The sequence below is a fragment of the Desmodus rotundus genome, chromosome 1, assembly GCF_022682495.2.
Source record: "Desmodus rotundus isolate HL8 chromosome 1, HLdesRot8A.1, whole genome shotgun sequence".
Classification (NCBI taxonomy): domain Eukaryota; kingdom Metazoa; phylum Chordata; class Mammalia; order Chiroptera; family Phyllostomidae; genus Desmodus; species Desmodus rotundus.
In genome coordinates this window covers 123475370-123498808 of record NC_071387.1, presented here as the reverse complement: position 1 = coordinate 123498808, position 23439 = coordinate 123475370, and positions in this window count along the sequence as shown.

The following is a 23439-nucleotide window of genomic DNA, read 5'->3' as shown; positions in this document are numbered from 1 at the left end:
AACATAAACCGGGTCAAGGGTGTAGAGAAAGAGGCGTAGGAGCACAGGGAGTGTTGGGAGGTTGCGATTTTACAGCGTGGTCAGGACACGGATAGTTATGGAAGGCCTCATTTTTTTAAAAAAAAGCATCAAATTATTAGTGTAGGTAGCTAGTTAGTATTTATAAAGGAAGGAAGCAAAGGGAATCAGACATTAAACTAAATAAACTAGGGACCTTAATCGGACATTAAGCCAGCTTCACTAGGAAGTTGCAGCCTTTACAGGCTCCCCAGGGGACCACCACATCTCCCACCCCCAGGACCTAATCTTTGAGCAGGCAGGAAGAATCTCCCTGGAGAAGCAACTGGCATGGTACTGGGATTATTGTGAGGCAGATGGGTGGGAATTTCTCTGCTTCATACCCAGTAGAAACCAAGATAGCACAGGGGTTGGTAAGCACATACACAGTAGAAACCAGATGATGCATCAGAACTTTTTGGACACACACGGTAGAAGCCAACATGACACAGCAGGGGGTTCTTCTACTTTGAGGCATGAGCCATAGGAGCCAAGATGGCAACTATAAGGGGGAGGTCTCTAGCCTGGGAAAAAGATAAGATTGGATAGGGAGAGGACCCAACATAAGCCCATGAAGAGCCAGTGAAGAGATTGGTTAGTTTGAAAGCCAGCTTTCTCCCAAACCCAAGATAGTATAATCAAAGCTTAACAAAGGCCTCTCCTAGCAGCAGGCATTCGCCCGCTCATTTGCGCATTCTCTTTCCATAGCAGTGGCAGGAGCCCCGCAGTTGTGCGGGCCCAAGCATGGGCTCCAGGTGCAGGCCTGGGTGTGGCAGCACGGCACCTGCCAGATCGCAGCTGGGAACAGAGACTAAACTAGCCAGACAGGGACAGGGACTGCACTGGGCTAAGCTTTGGCATAGACAGAACCGCAATACGCCTTGCCAATGCTGGCCCAATGGCTCGAAATTTTTGGACCCTGGCCCTTTTTCTGTGTTTGATGAGGACAAGGCTGGACTTCTGCCACAGTGGGACAAAGTTTAGTCAGCCGGCTGTGAATGAGACACCAGGAACCTGGGGGCGGTATTTTACAATATTTCTACTCCAATTATTCTTACCACTACACCGCATCCTCCCATGTGTGATCACCAAAATGCTTTTCTTTCCTTTTTTAAATTTTATTTTACTTTATTATTATTATTTTAATCTTTATTATATACTTTTCCATTCTCTACATGGAAGAAACCTATTTCCACTGGCAACAAAAGAAGAGGCCTGAAGGGAGTGATGAAGCAAGACAAGCAGACATTTGTGAAAAGGGCATTCCTAGCCCCTGGAACAAAAAATTCTAATGCATCAAGTTTACACTGGCTTCTTATTTCTTCACATCTCTGCCAAACACTGATTTTTTTTCATTTTGACCAGTTTATTGGCTATATCAAAGTTTCAATATGACTTTATTTTGCCATGCATTTTTATTTGCAAGTAAAGTGCTGAGCCAAGACTTAGAAAATATTCTAGGAGAGTATTTCTTTAGTGAAAAAGGTAATAAATTCACTAAACAAATACACATGCATGCAACAACAGAAAAAATATGAATAGCCTTTCTACATGTGTCCTATTCAACTCTTTAAAAATAATAGAAGCCATATGTATTGCAGCACTAATAAACATTGTGTGTGTGTTGTGTGTGTGTTGTGTGTGTGTGTGTGTGTGGCACAGATGTCCTAAGAAGAGGCTGAAAATAGTACCACTTATTGATCATTTAACATATGCTAAGGATTATTCTAAACCTGCATAGTCTAGTAAGGTAGCCACTAGCTACATGTGGCTACTTAAATGTAATTTAAATTAAGTAAAATTATAAATTTAGTCCCTCAGTTAACTTAGCCACCTTTTAAGTGCTCAGTAGCTACATGTAGCTAGTGACTATATAGTAGAGCACTTCCATCATCACAAAGTTCTACAGTGAAGGGAACCAAAGTTTTGCCACCCTAATATGTGCCTTTTCGGTATTGATCTTAAGTTGGTTATTAAGAAATGAAAGACTTGGAAAGAAACTTTGACCCTCCTCCTAAGGGAATTTAAACAGGAAAACCTGCTTAAAGGAAGGGAGCATCATTTTATCATTATAATGTAATCTGAATGTAGCAGACAGGGAGAAACCTCACAAAGCCTGTTTGTTAGACCTCCCCCAGGCCCCCTTGTTTCTGGGTGGCCCAGCAAGGATTCATTTACCACATGTTTGCTCTTTCTTGTCTACCTGTGAATTGCCTACTTTCCCTTTGAAATCCCAGACACCTGCCCCCCTTTCACCTTAGTCCATAACCACATTAAAGTCTCAACTGCCCAACGGTCCTGTCACAGATCTCATATGCTTATGGCACCCTCACATGTACCTTTGTAATAATTTTAAACATTTTCTCCTGTCAATCCGTGTCATGTCAATTTGATTATTAGCCCAGCCAGAAGAACTGAGAAAAGTGGGAGGGAAGCCATATTTTTGACTCCCACAACCATCCTCTCAACAAACATAATGCACAGTTATTAGTATTGTCCTTAATTTACAGATGAGGGAAATAAGGCAGAGAGGTTAAGTAACTTGTCTAATAAATATTATACACCCAGTGGAATGAGGACAATTAACCTACCTTTTTTCAAGATACGTTAACGTACTAAATTGTACCTGAATATAAAGACTTTACCACTGTGACACACAGCAGTCTCTCAGACGTGATGCAAGATCACCTTCTAATAATCGCCTTGAGTGCAAATTTGCCGTGCAATGTTGTCCTACTAAATGAAAGAGGGGAGTGTGCCTTATTAGTCCATTATACTGTGGCATTAACTGGAGGTGACACTGTGAGTATTTCATAGGATATGTACTCTTTTACCTACGTGCTTGTGAATTTCTGAGTTATAAACTGACAACGTGTTCTTCTTTGGATTTTCGGGGTGGCAACAGACTGATAGTCAGAAACAGACGTTCCATGCCCATGATGGCTACGAGGGAGTCAGGGGTGCAGCGGGATTGCTGTATTCTCTTCACAGGAGAGAGCAGAGCCTGTGTTATTAGGTACAGGGCCGAGTTTATAGTCTTTTGGTCCGATAATGTTTAGCCCCTTTCTAACTAATCTCTCACAATCTCAAATGCACTCTTTAAAGATAGAGTCAACATGCCTTTGTTCTCCACATGCTAATTACTTTCATCCTATAAAGAACAAGTGGTTTCAATATATAAAATATAAATCCAGAAAAGAGCTGATAATTCAAGGCATTTTCAGCATATCCCCAGAGATTAATTGGGAGGTGGGGAGTAGAAATTACATTTACTGAGAGAACATGACCTCTTTTTTTCGTTTGTTTCTAAAAAAACCTAAAACCTATCTCCTCCAGATTATTCTGCTGAGGAATTTAAGCCCTATGGTATGGTGGAATTAGAGAACAAGGAAGCTGCGAAAAACAGAACTTTCCCACTACCAAGAAACTACCCAAATTGAAAACCCTATGGTTTATCTAATTTTTTAGATATTTAATTTACCTTCTTCGGAAATAAATATTAACCACTGAGTGTAAGACCCAGTACTTGAAAAAAGGAACACACTGTAGGCTCTGCTTCAAGGAGCCTAGAATCTGACAAAATAAATAAGTTCAAAAAAGTGTTGTCAGTTAAGGGAAAGATCACTTTTCATTCAGTGATGAGGGATAGATTCATTAAGAAGGTTACATTGAAGGCATGCCTAGAAGGATGGATCTGATTTTAACAGGCAGCAGTAAGGAAAGTATATTCTACACGATAAAAAGGTAGTAAAGACAGGACTACAGCAAGTAGTTGAATGTGCTATCATGCAGGTAAAAGGAAATAGTGGAAATCAAGCTGAAAGATGATTAGAGATAGACCCTGACCAGTGGTGAATTCACAGGCCGTTCCTGTTGGTTGCTTGTCCTTTCCTGCATGACTCAGTGATATTCATCCTATCCTTGGATCCAAGGCTAAATTCTTGGTATTTTATGCTAGTCATGGTAGCCCTATCTCCCCATGCTTAGGAGTTGGTTTAGGAAAAGCACATAGCTAATCAGATGATGTGGGCCTTCTGGCAAATGCCACTTTGCTCTTCAACATAGGAAAGAAATGGTCCCTCTTCTTCTAATGTTAAGTATGCACATAATAGTTGAAACTTCTACGGCTGTTTTTATCATCCTAAAGTAGAAGCCAACAACAAAAAGAACAGGCACCTAAGTAACTGCTAAGGAGAAAAGACTGGACATACGACTTTCTTCATACTTGAGGTATCAGCATTGCATGCTTTTAATGCTTAATGTATTTAGAATTGGATTTAGTATATTTTTGCATATTAAATTCTTTTAACTGATACATCCACGCTAAAGAATTTGGACTTACCCATTAAAAGCAGCCATAGGCACACCACAGGTATTTAAGTAGAGGATGAATATAAGATTGATCTGACAATGGTACGTGGAATGGATTCAGTTAAGAAGAAAGTAGATAGGAGATTATCCAGGTTAAGAGGTAATTTAGTTCTGAACCAGAACAGGGGCCATGAGAAAGAAAGCTTTGAATAGATAAGAGAGAGTGTTGAAATAAAAGAGGGCCAGCAAAAAATGTTGGCAGGCAGAATCGAATGCCAAACAGAGAGAAAAAGAGAAAACGATCTATAAATTGGAAAATAAATATGTTCTTGCCCATTTATCACTCCAACTGACTGTCAGCAGCCACAATTTATGGGGATTTTTGGAGGAGAGTCCTACAGATTGGAGCGCTCAGTTGTACCTAGCTGCAGTCAGCTTGACAATGTATTTTCACATCTCCTTCCTGCTGCCCCTCTCTGTCCCTCGCTCAGCTTCCTAGGACTGCACCCTCCAATAAGGTGGGAGTAGAAGCCTGTGCCTCAGGCTCTGCTTTCAGGGAAACCAAAGCCAAGACACTGTTCTGAAAGGAAGGGAGGCTGGACCAAATAATAGTAAATAACATTTCACATTTAAAATGCTGTGATTCTAATAAACAAAAAAATGTGTTTTCTAAAAGCAACTCCCCCAGAGGAGGCAAGGTAATTTCACCTCTCTAGAATATTGTTAGAAGCTAAATCCTACTCTTAGAGACCAACACAGGGCCTTCCAAGTTTCGTTTCACTGATATTTTGTTGATTTTAATGCTTTTTAAATTTCCCCGTGTTATTGGCCTTGGGCTTGAAAGTAGTTTTTCCATCCTGGGACATTTGGTCTGATAGTTTCATTGTGTTGGAACATAACATTAAGTAAGAATTCTGGCACATTCTCAAGAGATTCCTCAAAAAACATTCGAGTATTCTAATCCCCAGCCAGACTGGCTAATCAGAGTATAAGTGAAGCTACAGGAAAGCAACAGAAGACAATGCTGAGATTTCCAATTTACCAGGCCTGGAGATAGTCAGGCTTCACTGTGCAAGTAAGCAGCCCACAATCTAATCTACATGACTTATCAGCACAATCGGTCACATCCTTCAGTGGGCTGGTGAGTGACTTCTCACACTCACATGGTGGTAACTGCGGTGAACCAGTAACTCAGCAACTACGCAGGAAAAGCATGAGGACCTTAGGCATGGCAGGCAACTGTGAACTGCACATGCCAATTCCTTGTAGATTAGACTAGCTAGGATGAAAATGACTCTAGGATGAAAAATACTCAAAAATAAAATACTCTAAACATTGAAAGAAACAATCTCTGAGGAAAAAATAAAAAATAAGCATGGATTTCACTCCTCAAATGTAGCATATATGTAGCATTTTTTGTCCTTTAACTTTAGAGATGCCCCATCAAATCTGAAAATGAAAGCACTTGACTTAAATAAATTGATTTAGAACAGTTTTCCCCTGTTTCAGTACCATGGGCATTTTCCAGAGTGCCCAGGAAATGTAAGGTATGTACTAGACTCACTCACCAAGAATTAAATAGAAATGTTCCTGCCTCTAGCATTTTGTAAACAGCTTTCCAAAGAATGGAGACAAACCCCAGCATCCTGAAGAGGACTTACACACCTACCTCCCATATCTCCAGTTGCTTTGCCCTTGGGGCACACTTGGCCGAGCTGGCAAGGGACATTATTCGACAGTGCTGGCATTCCTTTGGACACATAGCAATGATTATTAAGCAGGACTGCCTTTTTCTTTGTAAGAATCTGTCTCCTCTTGTTCAAGACAGTCCTTTCTTATCTCTCCTTGATCAAGAATCTGGTAAATTCATTCACCGTGAGATAAATTTAGGGTCAGATATTCTAATGCTATATTCCTCTAATACTAATGTATTGCACAATGGCAATTATTTACTCCTCCTGAAATGGGGTACAGAGCGAGGGGTTTCCAGAGATATTCCCCACAGTCCATGGTGTGGGGGATGAGAGAAGATACCTTGCATATTTACAGCAAGCTAATAGCTGTGCTACAGCCCCAGGGCAAAAGGTGTGTACGTGACTTTCAGAATGTATGGTGACTTGTGATATAGTTGGAGGTCTGCACAGCACCTGCACAAGAGGCAGAGAGGCAGTTTCCCATGTCACTGAGTCACTCCTACCCTGACTAGAGATGGCAGCTAAGAGAATGTAAATGATATGGGAGACTGGCAAATGTAGCTCATTGCAGGAGGAGCCACATAGGATGTCATGTAGGAAGCTCTAGGTCAGAATTTAAACTAAAGGCAGGCAGAGAGAGAGGCTGGTCCGCCATGAAGGCTAAGAGAGTAGGTAGCAACCGTGCTGGTCTCTAGTAAAAAGGACAGCCATGTGAGGGAGATGCAGCCATGCTGCCGGTAGTGAGATAGGAGCCATGGGGGCAGAGTGAGTGTAGAGGAGAAAGACCCACGATGCAGCAGCTAGGCAGCTGAGAGTCTGGACTTGGCCATGAGGCCTGGCATAGCAGGGAGAGAACGTCCTGTGCTGCTCTGACCGTGCCTGCTCTAGCTGACTCAGAAGCCACCAAGGACTCTGCCTGCGAGATGCGGACTCTTGGGACTCGGGACATATAGAAAGGCCACTCTCTTGGGACTGGTGCCCTTCCTGGACTTCAACATGACCCAAGGCAACCCTGCACAGGCTTTCCTGGACTATTACATAGAGGTTGAAGACAAGGTACCCCAGATCCTGAAGGAGAGCTGCTGCGACAGGATGGAGAGTTTGAAACCCATGAATGTACTTCCCAGAGGGGATGGAAAACTGTGCAGCCAGCTTAAGATGAGGATATGGGGGACTACTGGGCTTGGCTTTTGCTTATAGCCTGGTGGGGAGTGAGGGAAGTGCTGGGTCTCAGGGAAGAACAGGGCTCAGAGCAGGAGTGCTCCCGGTGCCCCTGAGGTTGCAATCTTATAAATAAAAACCTGCTTCCCTCAGCACTGATCATTGGGGCATGCACCAACGTGCCACGTGAATGGGCCCCTGTTTGCTCGGTTACAATCCCAGTAATATTTGCATGTTTTCTTAGTTAATGGGGAAAAAATGCCAACTGTGTATGTGTAGGCATGATAAACAGTGGGGGGAGAAGGCATCAGGATGAGAATGGGTCCAACTGCCACATTCCCCTACGATAACAGGGCCTCGTTCTTCTATGCAGCCTTCACATGCAACACAACTCGCTTTATGGCCTTCTCTGATAGACAAAGATGTACATGACTGTTTCTGCCAAAGAACTACGACAGAAGATTCACAAAAGGAGGATGGATATTTTCACTCTGCCCTAAGGAGTCTTCACATGAGGAAGATGAAAGGCTTTTAAATACAGTAATTACTCTGCTGCCATGCAGTTTTCCTTTTTGTCAATAGAACCTTACCACAGGAGCTTCGTCGCTCCCCACTCTGTGTCTCTCAAGGGCTACAAAGGATCAGAAAAATCAAGTTACAGGGAGCCAAGATAATGGGAGGTCAGAATCTGGGCAAGGGGCCTAAGAGAAGCAGGAGGCACCAACAGACCATAAAGGAAGAATTGGGTTTGGGAACAAGCCAGTGGTCTGTTGCCCCAGAGGCTCCCTATGGACTTGCTCAGTCATGGAGCATTCAACACTTATTAAGCCCTTATAGACTGAGGTATGGGGGCACAAAAATGAAAAGGTAAAATGTTTTCCAGTTGCTCAAAGCCTAGTGGAATAGCTTATCAGCCCAAGGCCAGAGGTAGAGGGGAGAATCGTTGGGCCCCTCTAGGTGGAAAGTAGCTCTGATTGGTAGTGAAAGGGCAAATACAAAAACAGTCCCTGAAAACGTTTGCTTTTTGCTGTACCTTAATTTTCAGTGAAACAGTCTTTGATATTCCTTACAATTAGGTTATCCTATTTTACTTACAACTTCCATGGTGTGTTAAGGAAATTCTTGGGGGGGTCTCTGAAGCTGAGAATAATACCTTCTTTAGGATTCTGTGGAATTGCCATCTCTCCTACTGCTTGGTTTGTTTTTTTTTTTAAGTCAAATGTGTTTTACTTTTTCAAGGAAAATGTATTTTCCTCTTTTTGTCCTGCTGCCTCCAGCTCATTTCACAAAATGTGACCAATCCTTTATCTTGTTATACACTGGCTCCAAGAAATGTCATCCGAGTTATTCAGTGTCTTGTGACTGTTTTGCAGTATTTACCCAAGTCTCCTTGCGGATTTATTCATGGATAAATTTTGTGTGATCTATAAAACTAACTGCATTCTGAGATACTGCCACTCAAATTTTTATGAGAACTAATTGTGAGAGTTTGTGCTTTTCCCTGTCACACGTATGTTCTTGTTGCTTCTACAGTATTTTGCCTTCAAAAAAAAAAAAAGCTAAATTGGAATAAAAGCAGCATGTAAACCAAGTAGCTGCCATCAGGGAATGACATGCTTAATTACTGCTGGCTGTGGTCCTTTAAACAAAAGAGATAACCTTTGAATAATTAAAATCACACAAACATGTACTAATTCTTTCCAGCAAAAATTACTTCTAAAATGCAAGGAAGTTAACAATCCAGTACCATCCAATCTATGGTGCTCTGGTAGACAGTTCAGGTTTTATGTTGAAGCTCAGCACTAACTGCCTCTCTCATTCACACTCCTGACTCATGGAAATGACCAGGAGTGGTTACTGTGTTGGTACAGGGCCCATCAGTGTGCCTAGCTGGCTTGCTTCCCAGATGCGCCTGCCATCTGTTGGAAATGTAGTTCAGCAGAAACAGAAGGTAGACTAAAAAATGCAGTTTTCCTCATGTCTTTGAAAAAGTATGTTTATCATTCTTTAATAATGAGCCATGTAAACAGGCTTTAAATCACGGCCTCAGACACTAAGATAAACATTGCTTGTTTTGTTTTGTTTCATTCTCCTGCTGTAGGAAAGCTTGGCGTCCTGATGTGCAGGGTGGGACAAAAGTAGGTTTACAGTTGTAAGTATACAAAGCAGACTTAATTCTTGTATTATTTATTAATTATTGTATTATTTTCCATATGAATTGTAAACCTGCTTTTGCCCCACCCTGTATTTAAAGAAAGCTTCAATCTCTTTGTCTCCAACTTCCTAAGAGCTAACATTGCCCATTAAAAGAATAAATTATAGACAGCAAAATGCAAGATAAGGGAAAATTGTTTGCATAAGGAAGAGGTCAATTAAGAGAGAAGCAATGAGAGAAAAAGCAGTTTGTGAGCGACACAGGCACTATTTTATTTCTCTCACCACAAGGTACGTAGCTCTTGCTAAGAGTCGCTGTCAGAATTTAGATGTGTTTCATAGGATCCTAGTCTGTTCAGCATCATGCATATACACTTAAAAATTAATTTAAAAAATTTCATCACTCATTACATCATCTGAACCATAGGAGATAAAATTTGTATTAGACCTGACTACTACCCAGAACATGTTCTTAAAAAACATGCAAATATCCCTGTCTGGTGTGGCTCAGTGGATTGAGCTCCAGCCTGCAAACCAAAGGGTTACTGGTTCAGTTCCCAGTCAGGGCACGTGCCTAGGGTAGGGCTAGGTTCCCCGGTGTGGGGCACTCCAGAGGCAACCACACATTGATGTTTCTCCCCCTCTCTTTCTCCGTCCCTTCCCCTCTGTCTAAAAATAAATAAATAAAATCTTTTAAAAAAACATGCAAATAATCGGAGTCTGAGATCAGCAATTCTCAGAGTCAGCAGAGATGGCTGGGCCTAACCCACAGTTTCTGATTCAGTAGGTCTGGGGTGGGGCCCGAGAATTCAGATTTCTGACAAGTTCCCAGGTTAGACTGATGTTGCTTTTCTGGACTATAAAGTACTAAAAGTAAGAAAGTAAAAATTCAGAGAAGGGAAAGAATGATGCAAAGTAGGAAGAGAAAGCTTCTGAGAATCATGGAGTTTTAGAGCTGAATGGGACGCTAGTGTTAGTAGTCTTTAAATATAACTCCCTTCTAACAAGTTATAAAACTGAAGTCCTGACTTGCTCACTGTCACTCAGTGGGCTAGTCCAAAACAGGGGCAGATGAAAAGCTTGCCTGCTTTTACCATGCCACTCCAAAAACATACTTGTAAAACTTGTATGCTACTTGTACTATCTGTGATTTTTTTTTTTCCTTTAGAAAAATTTAGGACAGTGCACAAAGGGAGGGGGAGAAAAAAAAAAGCCTGACTCTGGAATGCCATGCCTCTTTGGACAGGGAGAGAACAGAGATCCTTCATACCCCCTTTCACCTGGGGAAAGAAATACTTAGGCGAGGAGATTTGGAGGAGAGAGATGCTAATGGATTAGCTTTATCCCCCAGAGCTTTCAATGCCTCTCTTAATTTGGTCAGCCTCTCACAGGCAAGCTCCGAAGGGCAAAGCCCGGTTCTTGTTGTCTGTTGCATAGAGCCTGGTGCTCAGACTGCCCAAAGAGCTCAACTAATTCTCCTGACAGCCATCAATTCCCGCGTGGGTGGTGGACACCAGTGCCCAGTGAGATGTAACCGGGGAGCACTGCTGTTGTCTCGCAAAAGTACTCACTGCATCTTTATAGCAGTCATTTTCCGACAGTATGTAACAGCAATATTTGCAGCTTTTAAAAGTAAAATACTTGCTGCCTATAAAGCCTAACGGTATGGTATGTGGATTAGTAAAATTTTGTCAAATGCCTCTAGCATTGCACAATAAGAAATTCCTCTTCTTACAAACACAGGGATTCTTTTACATGGGGGGAATTCCTTAACAGTCAAGGCTCATTTTTCCACTAATCAACCATTACTTCAATTTGGTTCTGCACGAACCACATGCCCCTCATGCAAAACAGCAAAAGTTGAGTAAACGCAGTCGTAAAAGTCTGACTCGCTCTGCAGCTCTCGAGCAGGCTAACTAAACAAACCCAGTGATGGGCAAAAGACTATAGCAGAGGCTACCACAGTTCAGCCATCTTCTAAGTCGTTTGCATTTGAAAACACTTAAATGTTTGAGACATAATCAGGCCGCATCACTGGTTGCTATTTCTGTGGTTCTGAGAGGCCGAGGCTCTCTGAGGGCACATCTGGTCACACTAATGGCTCTCACAGGCAGGGTATTACCCTATCTGCTAGGGCCTGTGGAGACAGGAGCAAGGCACTTCTTGGCCCCAGCGGCTCCCAACTCATCACACAACCTTCTGTGGTCCTGGCTCTTTGCCTGTGCAGAGAAGGGCACTGGAGCAGAGGAATAGTGCTGTAGGTCAGCTCAAGGCATGGATTTAATGAAAGGTCTGCTGGAAGCCACATCAAACAGCAGCATGAGTTCATGAATCTGCTCAGCAAGGTAACTCGGAGGGCATCTGTCACAATACCTTCCCCTGATGGTTAGCCCTCACTCTACCTGGAGAGTGCTCTTTGCAGTAGTGTAAAATATTTACTGTATATGTCTCATATTGCCCACAGACAACGCCGAAACCATAATATAAGGCCTGCCTCCTCTCTTGGGTGTCCACATGGCAGGGGTCCAGGCCCACCTGACACGGTGAGGAAGGGAGAGAATGCCTTCTGAAGTCACACTTGGGCAGAGACAAAGCGGCTCATGTGTCGCACCTGTGCCTGATGTCAAGTTCCTGAGCCAACTGGTAAACTTGTCTCCAGCTGCTTTTCAGAATCACTAAGGCCTGAACAGCTCCGGAGATGGAGAATTTAAACGTGAGACTTCATACACAGACTTAGAAATCACCAAATACACTTTACATCACATTTCATGGATAAATTGAAAGCCGTTAGGTACTTTTAAAAATACATTAAATTAATATTTCTACTATCTGCTCAACATCATAATTATTTCTTTAAGTCTGTTTTAAAGGGAAACATGTCTTCAGGCCATTGAGTAAAACATTTTATGCTTGGGCAGATCTCCACTTTGCCACCAAGGGAAGGAAACAGCAAAACATACTCAAAAACCATTTATAAGGAACTCTCAAAACTAAAAGGTAATAACTCAGACATAGCCAGTGTCTCTAGTATCATGGATGGGATAAGTGTTAAACCCATATCAAGATGAGTTATAGGGGGGAAGCTACAGAGAATAAGAAGCATAAATGGTCAGTACAAACTAGAAAGGGGAGATTAAGAATAGTATAGGAAATGTAGAAGCCAAAGAACTTATATGTATGACCCATAGACATGAACTAAGTGTGGGGAGGAGGAATGCAGGTGGAAGGGACGGTGCAGGGCAGAGGGGAATAAAGGGGAGGAAAAAAAGGGACAACTGTAATAGCATAATCAATATATTGTAAAAAGAGATGACTTAGAAGATGCAGGCAATCTGATTTTCAGGCTTAAGCAGCTCTCCTTTCTGCACAGTATCACTTCTAAGGAGAAGGGAAGGCTCAACTTAATGCCAAGGGCTCGCCAGCCTCATATCAGAGCTTTCCAAGCCCTGAAGACAACCCAGAAACTCCTTCTTATGTATTAGCCAGAACGCATTTTCAGTGTGTATGATTGATTTACATCCTCATGTATGCATTTTCAATGTGCATTTATATGATTCATTTGTTCCTGGAGTGAATGTTAATTAAGTGCCCATAACGTGCAGGTTACTAGACTAGAAAGAGGGAGAGAAACAAAGTACAAATGATGTCATCGTTACTTCCAAGAATAGGAATGTCTTATCATTTAAATAGATAAGGAAAACGTGCCCACACCTCCTGGCCAGCTCCTGCTTGCTGTGGTCATCCTGCTGCCCCCACCTTGCCACCTCAAATGTCCCCTGTTGTCCTCCTCCCTCCCTCTTCTCCTCACAGTAGTTCCCTGGTGTTTTCTCCTCTCCCCACAAGTTTCTTAACTCCAATTATTTTTCAAAACCAGGTGTTATAAAGTACATAAAAATATACTAAGGCCTGGAATTCTGTGTCAGCTCAATAAGTATTTGATGGATGGACAAATGAATAAATGCATGAGAGAAATAGGGCACCTGTCCTGAGTGATCTTATGGTATAAATAAGTACTATGAATGCATACATTGAGTAAGGTTTGAAAAACAATGTGTCATAAGGAATTATTAAGCTCAAGATCATTAAAGACAAATCTATAGGATCAAATCGGATCTGACAGTGCACTCTGTAGCTATTGCTGGCAACACTAATTTTGAGACCTGACACCCATGCCCCCATCTAGCGCTTCAAATCACAGAGACAAGGACACTGACTCGATCTGCAGCACCCACAGGGGAGAAGTCATGCACTCAAGCTCTGGACTCACAGACTGCCTTTGCCACCCGTTAGCCATAGGAACTTGGGCAAAGTATGAACCACGGCTTTCTGTTCCTCAGGTTCCACAGCTGTAAATAATGGCACCTACTCCATGAAGGCATGGTGAGGATGAAGTAAGATGATTCGTGCCAAAGAACTCAGATGGATAATTTCTCACTAAATATCAGCCATTATTATTACTGCAAAGTACTCCACATGGGTGATACGTCTAACGCAGGGAAGCCAAGAGACTCACTCTTCTGGTGCCGGTGCTAAAGGTGTGCATTAATCTTGATTCCCTGCAGCCCTGCTTCCCTCTGCTAGTCCTTCCTGGGCGGAGGCTGTCTGGGTGATGAACACTTGATTTCACAGAGCTACATAATAAACCTGACAGGGTGGACGGAACCAGCCAACACACCGGTCTTGAGGGAAGTGTTCTTGGTACAGAGGGAGAGAATTTGGGGAACTCACTACACAGTGGTATATGCAAGAAAACCCCCAGAGATTCCGTATGGATATGAAACAATTAGATTTCGCCCTCACTGAAACTGCTTTCAATCATCGAGATAAGAAACCATCACCAAGCTTAAACTACAAAAGTGTAAAATACTTGTTTTAACTCCTGAGCTAAGGTCTCATACTCTAGAGGGAAATCTCACCTCTCTTTTCAAAAAGGGAAATTAATACATATTTGCTGTATGCTTTAATAATGTAAGTTACAATCATGCCCCTCAACCAAAAGGATGTTGATTCCGAGGCTGACGCTGAGTAAGTCGCTGCAGAGGACTGTCATTCTCAGTTCCACGGCTCTCCCGGAAGCTGAAAGCTTTACATTAAAATAAGCTAAAGGCAAATTTGGAAAATGATTTTAAAGAATTTATTTCAAAATGGATAAAATAACAATAGATGAAGTAGTCATAATTTCAGAAATCTGTCCTGAGAGCAAACTAGCCACCTTAGAGCTTTTCACGTAAGATGGGACACTCTCCAGCACATACAGGGTCTTCTGCGGTTAAAAATTTAAAATGTATGAAGCAAGTTTTCATAAAAGTAGAGGAAAAAAATAAATTTCAGACTGAGATCAAAGCATTTAAACTCCAATCCAGAAGAAATTATAATCACAAAACAATCGAGAATGGTTTTAAAATATTTTAATCATGCCCAATTTTAACAATAGGAACCTATTCTAATGCCAAAAGAAAAAAAAAGTATCCAGTATGATCTTGTTCCTGTCTCCAAAGTGGTGATTTTGCAAGCACTCTAGAAGAGTTAAATGAGGGCTGTTAAAGAATTTCACACAGGATGATCAACAATATAAATGCAGAAAAGAATCTCATAATTACCGAAGGAAACTTCCAGCTGTGGGCAATTAAAGGTTTAACATATTAACAATGAGACACTTCCTAACGTGGGGGGGAGGGGAGGCAATTCACTGAACTTACATTCTCTGGGAAAATGCTAGCCTAAATAAACTTCTGACCCAGAGATGTCATGAAATAGTTGGGCAGAATTATCAGATGCCCTTGACTCTGAATAAAATACCACATAAATTCAAACATCATCCTGAGTACCAGAATTATTCTCTTTAATTTTTTATAACTATGGAACATTTAGAAATGTTGACTGCTTGCATGGAGTCCAAAAGGAATGGTGGGAGAATGTCCCACTCCCCTCCCCCCAATTCACAGGTAGGTGAGAAAGCAGAATTTCCTAGGCAAATGACCTCACTCACCTCTTCTTGCCTCAAGTGCCTCAGGCTAAAATCTTTATTCCCCTTCTTGTCTTTGTGGCAATACTCTCCATTTAAGTGACTATTAAAGCAGGTACTTTTCTGAGCTCCTTTCTTATTTTTTTTTACCCAGTTACTATGAATGCTGGTAAATTAAAAGCCATAATAATTGTAAGCACCTCCAGACTTATGCTGTTGGTCCAAATAACAGTCTAAAATTCATGATCTGGGAACAGGTATTTTGAATGAATGTTCCTGTTTATTATGAATAGCTGTCAATAGGCAATCTTTATTTTTATATACACATATATATACACACACATATATGTATTAGCACAGTGGATTCCAAAATTAACTCACACCACAATTTATATAGATCTCTTAATTTGTCAATAAGTAATCTATTTTTCTTACTGAGCCCCTACTGGCTATAAGGGGAAAATTTAGTTCACAGGTCTATTTAAATTAAATACAGTTTGGTTTATTATTTTACAAAGCCTTGAGAATAATATTGTTCAATCTATTTTTCAAGCTGGACTTGGCCTTCTCTTGTACACGGCTGGCCATGTCTGAGGTACGAGGGATGGGTGAGGGCTGTGATGCGGAAAACCTCCTTGTGAAGCGAAAACTAGCTTCCTCGGGCAGTGTCTGATCCTCACATCTCTAAAGCCATGCTAGTTGGTGGTACTGCCTCCTCTTCTCGGTTTGGTTAGGGCCTGGTAGCTAGCTGGCTTTGGTAAATGGGATCTCACCTTGGTTCTCATATGCACACAAAATCACAGTCTTTGACCCATCTCTGTTTAGTCATCTAATTGAAATATCGTACTCTTGACCTTGACTTTAGAATCACTTTGTCCAAAACCAAAGCAGTCTCCATGACAGCTCTTCTGCTATCAATTCAGCTGTATTCTTGGACACTTTCAGGGGATTAAGAACTCCTAGGTCGCATCACACTACAAGAAAACTGAGAAAGACTTGGGGGATTGCCTCTCCCGATTCCCCTCACTGACCTACCCTGGGTACACTAACCTCTGCCTCCCACAATCCCATGAGAGTGGAAGGAGACTTCTTCTGCCTGATACACTGCTTCTGCTGCTCCATGGACTCCAGCTCGATGGTTAAGCCTTAAAGACAACCTCGTTTTCAAGCACATTGCCTTGCTCAAGAAGTTAAATAATCACTTTTTCCCCACTTTTAAAATAGCTGGCTTTTTGGCTTGCGGGCAGTTTAAGCAATGATGCTCATAAGATCAGGCAGGGGTACTGAAGGACACTTTCAATCACAAGATTTGGGTTTCTGATTTTGAGGTTCTAATTAAGGCCTAATTTTGTTTTCTCCTTTTGAATACTTTCTCTTGGCATGACCTCGGTTAAGTCACCTTTTATAATCCTTAGCTTCTCTCTGTTAAAGGGAGGGAGTAACACATGTTTTTCTACATCTTAGTGTCCTTGTGAGAACAGTATAATTTCCTGGGGTTGAAAGCAATTTATAAATGACAAACACAGGAAATGTAAGCCTCTTCCTTTTCAAAATGTAAAACTGAAACATTCCACGCTGAATCCACGTAAAGCCAGTTGTGGGACACAGGAATTTAATACCTCATTCTAGTTGCAATTTTGTTTCCAGAATCTATGTCTTTGCTTTAAAAGACTTTAAATAGAGTCATGTGATCATAGATTATCTCACCAGGGTGTTCTATCAACCACCACTCCACCAGGAAGTCTGCTTACTAGAATATATTGAAACAATTCTCCTGTGCCTTCCAATCGTAAAAACAGAATTAGAGATGCAGTTATCATCCATTTGTTTAGTTGGTTCACTGCTAAGAAACTGGCTTCAAATCAAGTCTTTGTCATTGATGACTCACTCTGTCAAGGTAGCAATGGCCATGTGGGACGTGAAGAAAGTAAGATCAACTCATTCAAAAAAGGAATTATGTTTCAAGAGACCTATGGCTTACAAAGTGGAGGAAAGAGACACAGTTCTGATCTGGAGGACTCCTCATCCACAAAGATGACGAAGGCTTGATTGGTATGAAAATAACGCTAACCATTCAACTCTGTATTTTTCCCTCTAGTCAATCTTCATACCGCTGACGAGTACCAAACGTAACACAGACTTGGGGGAAATTTTTCCAGTTCTTTTTTGTTTAATCTTTATTGCATTTTTTCCATTACCATTTAGTCCCCTTACACACCCTCCCCACCAGCAGTCACCACACCATTTTCCACGTCCATGAGTCAAAAAAGCCTTTGGTTGTTTATAACTTTTCCCATGTAAAAATAATTACATGACAACCAACTGTAATATGTAATTCACTAGGGAAAGTATTGCCTACTAGAGTTAAAAAGGCTTATCAGGATGAGCATATATACCACATGTTACAAAGCTGCTTGTTAGAGACACAAAAGAGAAAAGAAAATCATTGCTTATTTAATGATTTAAGCAATATCTTCCTTTGTAACTAAAAAAAATGAATTTTAGGAAGAAATAGTTACTTAAGGTAATACAGCCATCTTGTTTTATTAAAAGCAATACTTTCAGTCATACATGCCTCCATTTTAAAATTTATTCAGTGACTACCTAAAAGCCACGATTACATTTATCCAAGGCCCACAATGAGACTTTTAGTTCCATCTGAGACGTACCTTGGATAATAACACACCTCAGTTAATAGAAAAAGACTTGTAACTTAACATTTTAAATGCACAGACTCAAGAATGAGAATAAAAGTCTACTCATTCCTTATCATTACCAGTTGGTTTCCATTTTCTTGGTAGATTTAATAATTGCCCTTAAGTTTTTCCATAGATTAACAAATATTAGTAGAAACAAAATGTTTTGCTCTTTCTGAATGATGAGAAAAAAATGAAACAATAATTATTTCAGGTGGTTCTTATAATCAGGCAAATTTAAGAACCCTTCATTTTATCTAGTTATTCCTGGTTGTATCCAACTCTCTTTTTATAGCCTACACCTCCTTCCTATAGCCTTTGCTCCTTGGAAGTTTAAATTTCATGAAGTGTCAAATAATCAACCCTCCATTCTTTCCTTTAGCGTGTGCTTAAATTCTAACTGTCTGCAAGTATTTGTGTTTTAACAGAAGACTCCAAAAGAATGAAAAAGCTCTTAGAACCAAAGTAATGAATCCCTGGTGTAACTTTGGATACCTTGATCAGTTAATTCTGGTCTTTTCCCTATGGCCGTATTACATTCTGCTTACAAGACTATAGTTTTATTCGGTATGTTTAAGGGACATAAAACACCACCAGCGACAATGTCAAGAACCTAAAGATTGACATTTCAGAAATTAATAATCTTTCCCAGAAAATAATCCTCAGCCAGGAGACAAATATCTGGAATAACAGAATTTTTTTGTTTAATTTACAGTGGAATTCAAAATATTTTTTAGTCCATACTTATTGAGAGAGCCAGATGCAATGCATTACAAATTGTTTGCCTAATTCAAACCATAAAGAAAATTATCTTTTTTCCATATGACTTCAAATTTAGAAGAGGGAGGTTGGGGGTGGAGCGGCAACCACCACGCCTGCGTTTAAAAGATTACGGGACGCAGTCTGCAATGTCTTCAATGTTACACGAACATTCGGAAGTGTTTCTCTTTAAGATAAGCTTTTGCTTTTTTATTTCCCTAGAATAAGTTAGTACCTACATCTCAGATTTAACTTGTAAGAAGGGTACAGTATATATGTAGCATAAAATATGTTTTCTAAAATAAGAAGCTACTTCCATAAATTTGTCAGGAAAGCTTTTTTTGGAAAAATGAGAGTTTTATAATTCCAACATGAAGATTTCATGTGTACCTAAAGTAGATTTTTCTAAGGTGATGTTGTAATATACATTCCAAAAAGATATTTTTAAAAATATTCTTTACATCTTGAGTTAAAATTACTTAAATACATGAAAAAGTAAAGATAAAATTCTCCCATGAGGTTTTAGTTTATAAGCTCATCCTCTCTACTAAATTCTTCACTGGCTTGTAAATTCCCCCTCTGGCTGAGTTGACCATCTATGAAAAACTAAGCCCACATTAGTCTTCCTTAAAGTTTCAGTAGAACAAGCATCACTTGATAAAACTCACACACTAGGTAAATAGTTTTCTTCAAATGTAACTAAATGAAAGAATCTGGTGCTGAATTCTCCTTCACCAGATCTGCTTAGTCTCTTCTTGCTTGACTAGCAAAGGAAGCCATGGTTTCATTAAAAGAAAAATTTAATATCATTCATATTAATATTTTATATGTTTTGCTGTATCTGGCATTGTGTTAGTTGTTGCAAGAGTATAAGGAAGTACATAAAACCCAAGCTTTACCATGCTTTTAATAGGACAACTTAAAACAAAACACTGAAATAAAAACAGAGGGCGAATGTGATGCAACACTGGACAGTTTGGTATGTGTTACTAAAATTCAGAGAAAAGAGTAATGGGGACAGAAAAGAGATAACGGTATTTTATGGAATATGTGGGATATAAGTATGATTGGATTACTAATTACTAGACAAATCTGAGGGTCCTAATTTGGCACAGTCTAACTATTCTAGGACTGTGATCTACTGTCTTATTGTAAACTGAGCAATCCATTGGCTTAACTGTAAGCTGAACAAAAGCTGATGTGAAAACTGGTGGGTTCAAGCATTCAAGATAAGTTGTCACTTAAAAAAATACCCCCAGCCCTGGCTGGAGTGGCTCAGAGGATTGAGCACAGCATGCAAACCAAAGGGTCACTGGTTTGATCCCCAGTCAGGGCACATGCCTGGGTTGTGGGCCAGGACCCCACTTGGGGGTGCACAAGTGACAACCACACACTGATATTTCTCTCCCTCTCTTTCTCCCTCCCTTCCCCTCTCTGAAAATAAATAAATAAAATCTTTTTAAAAATAGCCCTAGTGAAAGAAATAATTGTGATTAAGGAGTATCAATAGTTTATGATCTAAGTTAAAATGAGTTTTTTAAGCTTACCCAGGGCTTATGATTATTTTGCATAGTAAGGTCCATGTAAAAATGGCTTTAGCATAGCCCAAGTGGCATTTAACTCTCTGAAAACAAGCAGACAGGTATCTTCACCTGGATGACACTTGAAGTCAGAAGCTAAGGCTCTAACAACAGCCTGGCCTTCAGGGTGCACACTCCAGGACCCTGCCTCGGGCCTCTGCCTGGGCCGCCCTTCCAAGCTCTCGTTAGCTTGAGGCTTGTATCGGTCCATCCACCATCCGAGAAACTACTCCCAGCTTCAGGGCATTCGGAGTGCCTCCTCAGCCATCTCGCCAATGTGGCAGATGCAGCTTGGAAAGCAAAGAACTTTCTGTGTTAGGAAATAAGTACTGTTACATCCCTTCTGAGTCCTTGTGTGACTGAAGTGCAAATGTGTTGCCTCTAATACCCCATTTCAATCGCTTGAAAAGGGCGATGCCATCAGAACTGGCCACGGAACTCTTTCCAACTGAACCCAGACACAGACTGGCTTACAGCCCTTCTCGACCCAGAGCTCCAGGCAGCCACTCAAGTCCCAGTTGGCACCTGACATGGAGACTGTTTGGAATTTCCAGCCTAAGTATCATCCCTCAGCGATGATGGGACCAGGGGAGAGCCCTAGCACAGAGTTGGGGACAGTCAGATTGCAAACCAGCATTTTTGAGGGGCTGCATTTACCAAATGTGGATCAAACTGTATAAGCTATTAAACAAAACAGTCACTGTTGAGACAAATTCTAGATGTAAAAAAATAATATGAGAAGAGAAAAAGTACGTGTTAGGTTTGGGGCTATCATTTGTGAACCGCAGAATACAGTAAAAATTAATTATCTTTTAAAAAGTCATTAGGAACCTACAGATTGATTTTACCATCAACACTATAGATGCATACGTAGCTGTCATGGTGAGGAATGATTTGTCCAAGTCACCTAGATAGTCAGGAGTCGGGCCTAGAATTTTCTATCCGGAACCATAAAACACCTGAGCTTGTGGCAGTGAGTGTCAACCCAAACAAAGTCCGTTCCTAGCTCAATTTCTTCTCCTTTTAGAGAATCAGCCCTTTAAAGACCTCCTTCCAGAATCCCATGGTTAACAGGAAAACCTTCTACATGGTAAGAAACGCTCTTTAAGCAAAGAAATTGAGTTGGCTGTGAAAATTCAACTGTTTTCCTCAACTCATTTAATTACAAGTCGCTAAGTCTCCAGATGCAGCCGACCACCACGAAGTGGTCCTCAGCAGTCTTGTCCCTGCCAGCGCTCTGCACACTCCGTGCTCCCAGGGCGAGAAGGGCAGAGAGCCCATGGCTGCAGGTGTGCATGAAATCAATTGGCTCTCATCTGGGCAAATGTCTTATTGATTAGACCTGTTAAATATATGCTCCTTCCTCCCTTCCCCAGAATGCAGATACCTTTAAGTACAGTAAGTATTAAGCAGTCTGTCTGCCTTCCCCTTCAGAATGGCTACAAGGACCAGTAACACCACGGCAGCAAATAATTTAAAATTAGGTGTGCTAAAGTGAGAAATCAGTGGGAAACGTGGGGACAAAAATGAGGACAACATGAGGCACGATTAGTCAACGGGTAGAAATCCAGGCATTATCAATCGCAGCACCGTTCCCACGAAGGGCTTCCTGTCAGCTCGCACAGTATTGAAGCTGAATGAGAGAGTCGAGTTTAGGAAATCCTTCGCTGCCCCTGAACCATGACTTCCATTTCCTTAAAACTAGGCAGCATAATCCTGACCTTGGAATTAAATGAGGTGATATATGGAAAGTTCCTCAGAGCACCAGGCACTTAATAACCATTCGTTTCCCTTCTGGTCTTACAAGTGGCTTCATCTGCCAGGAAGCAAGGGCGTTCCCTCTAGCAGGGGTGTCCAACCTGCACTCCACAGGCTGCCTGCAGCCCAGGATGGCTGTGAATGCGGACCAACACAAAATCGTAAATTTACTGAAAACTTTATGAGATTTTTTTTGTGACCACTTGTTGCAATGTATTTAATGTGTGGCCCAAGACAACTCTTCTTCCAGCGTGGCTCCAGGACGCCAAAAGGTTGGACACCTCTGCTAGTGGAACTGGTCCTGGGATCTAATACGATCTTCTGTCAGAACTTCTTCCATGTCAAGAGAGAAAACCCCATGCAAACTGTCTTAAATAATACATAAATTTACAGCTCTTGCAAACAAACACCACAAGTGATGTTGGTTTCAGGCAAGTTTTGAACAAATGATGTATGTCATCAGGAAACGTCCCTTTGTCTCTGCCCTCTGCCTTCCAGTCTACAGCTTCAACTTCAGACCTCCCACCCAGTCTCCAGAAGCTCCAGGCTCACCCCTCATTCAGCAGCAAGTGGACCCATCTTCCAGCACATATACCAGATTACCCCACACTGTCTGGAGAAGGAGGACACCTCTTCTGCTAAGTCACATGCCCGGCCTAAGATTCACTATACAGCACGCCTGGCTATCCCGGAACTAATCCCCATAGCCAAAGCAGCCAGAAATGTTGTCAAACCAAGAAAAGCACAGGTTCGAGAAGTAGAGAAGTGTAAAATCCAGAGAATCAGAGTACCACAGGCAAAAATGAAACAAATGAATGGTGTGACTACCAATTGTCTACTAGAAATGATAGGTTCTAACAGCTGACTTAACAATCTGTAGGCCTACGAATAAATCTTTGCTTTTGTAAAACACTATTTTGAGAATGTTATGTTGTGTAGCATTACTGTGGTCACAGCTAACCAACACAGTAAAACACAGATGACTAGTCCAGGGGAGATACAGCGGTGGATTACATGTGAGTGACAGCCATGGAAAAGAGGAGAGACTGTCAGGTTTGGGATATCTCTTAAGGGTTAGAATGCTCAGAATTTGCTAATTGACTGACTGAACATGCTACGTGAGAAAAAGAGAAGAGACCAAGAAAACTATCATGTTTTTGGCCTGAACAATTCAGTGAATACTGGTGCCATTTATAGGACAGAGAACTCTGAAAAGAAACAGGTTATTGGAGAAAGAAACAGTAATTACAAATCCAGCTTTAGGCATGTTAATTTTAGTTTTGAAATGCCTTTATATTTCCAAA